Source organism: Cyprinodon variegatus, unplaced genomic scaffold (genome assembly GCF_000732505.1).
Source record: "Cyprinodon variegatus isolate N-32 unplaced genomic scaffold, C_variegatus-1.0 Scaffold790, whole genome shotgun sequence".
Classification (NCBI taxonomy): domain Eukaryota; kingdom Metazoa; phylum Chordata; class Actinopteri; order Cyprinodontiformes; family Cyprinodontidae; genus Cyprinodon; species Cyprinodon variegatus.
In genome coordinates this window covers 379,029-381,086 of record NW_015151243.1, presented here as the reverse complement: position 1 = coordinate 381,086, position 2,058 = coordinate 379,029, and the positions used below count along the sequence as shown (strand labels likewise).

Genomic DNA, 2,058 nt, shown 5'->3' with positions numbered 1-2,058 from the left:
CAAGAGTAGCCTGGCTTGTGGTTGTGTTTTCGTCGTCGCTCTGTTAGTACGTCATATGCTTCGTTGATCTGATTGGTTTATTTAGCCCGTCTATCACCAACATAGGCCAATCAGCTAACCAGTAGGTCAGATCAAAAGTTGAGCTCCAACTATGTACATCAGCTCAACTCAGAGCTTCCTTGGCTGAGAATAAACTTAAATTTAATGCCTTAGTTTTACATTTTTAAAAGATTTGAAACAATCTAAAAAAAGTCTTTCACAATGGAATAACAGGGTACTGTGTGAAGAATTTTTGAGAAAAGAGATTATTTAGTACCATTTCAAATAAGGCTGCATCATAGCAAAAAGGTGGAGAAAGTGTGGCTCTGTGAATACCTCGATGCACTGTACACAAAATTATGAACCAGTTTCATCCTACTTTCTTTAACAGAGACTGAAATTACAAAAATCTTCTAACCTTTTTTGGATTTCATTCCTTGTGGCTCCTCATATGGAGGCTCTCTTCTCTGGAAGGAATTGATGAGGACAACACGAGGTGAAAGATTCACATCTGCCAAGCTGTCTGTTTTGCACAGAGAAAAAAACAGAAATATTGATTTACATAACTAATGAAATACTCGGAGGAGCTTAAAAGGAATCTGTGGTAAATATGAACATTCTCAGTACAACTATAGATTATATTCTAACTTTGTTGTATGGAGCAGCAGCTTGACCAAAGAAAACCACACAAACAGAACGGAAAACTGTTGGTATTTCACCGGTGGATCAAAATGAAAAAATAATAATAATCATCAAAATCTAAATAGCTTGAAGGATTTATTTTAGTATTTTGATCTGTCAAGGTAAGATTAAAACAATCTTAAAGGTGATAGCTACAAGTTTAACTCCTCCCGAGTGGTAAGTGGCACTCGCCCGCTCTCGTTGCCTGCTGTTTGCCATCCATTTGCTAAGTCTGCTAATGCTAACATTTAACTCTCCTGTCCAGAATAAAAGCAGGAACCTCTGAATGGCTTCTGAGTCCATTTTATTCCTTAAACTAGCATCAATTATCAAAACCGTAGCCGCTGTTCATCTTCATTTTGCTTCCTTTTTTTGGCATGAATCTAAGAAATTTAACGGCGATAAGTATCCATTTTTAATCTTTATTATGGAACTATTAGGATCTGATGACACCTGAGTTCTGTGTCTCGTGACCTTAACCTACTCCTCATTATCTACTTTGGCACTGCAATCAAATGTAAGTTGTTGTGTTTTTTTTTTGGACACAATTTATTAAAAAATATTTTAATAGTATTTTTTTGTAAAATTTATAATACAATTTTACTCCAGACTAAACATTCTATAGATGTATTATATTTAACTTTTTTTTATTATTATTTTGATTTAAAAAACCAAATTGTCTCTTTAACATTTCCTTTTTGCAAGGTTTTGCAACTGAAATATTTAAAATTCACTGATGGGATGGTGTTTTATGCAACAAATTAAATGTTTTTACATATTTGCAGCCGCTACCTTTAAATATTTTTGGTTGACTGCTTTCTTTTGACGGATCCTCGGCTGTATCCATTTCCAGGTCTTGGTCGTCCTCCTCTTCATTGACTGGTTCCTGAAACTCCATGTTGTCATCATTACGGTTGTCACCATCTCCTTCTTTAGAGTTCCAGCGCTGCTTCTTTGTCGGAGACTCTGTTGCCCAAAAAAGTAAAGCCCTGCTTAAGCATTGTAATACACAGTGAGTGTTGTTTCTAAACTTGAGGAAAGAATATTAACTTAAGAGCATCCTACCTTCATCATCCAAGCCATTCTCCAAACCTTTAGCACCTTTAGCTGCAGATGGAGGTTGACGTTCCATTGTTTTTCTGGTCCGTTTTAGAGGACCTCTAGGGGTTGGTTCACTTAGTACTGTAAAGGAAAAAAAGGCACCTCTTTTAGGTTACAAGGTACAAACACGGCCTTGCCTATGGTGACCTGTATTGTATCTAGGATCAAATTTTCCAGTACTATATTATAATACTTTAACGCATTACTCTTTTAATTTATGATTAAAGGTAATATTAA

At 35.7% G+C, this 2,058-nt stretch overlaps 1 pseudogene; it reads right to left on the bottom strand.

Moving 5' to 3' along the window:
* LOC107098572 overlaps positions 1-2,058 on the bottom strand; it is a 10,233-nt pseudogene that overhangs the window by 5,079 nt on the left and 3,096 nt on the right.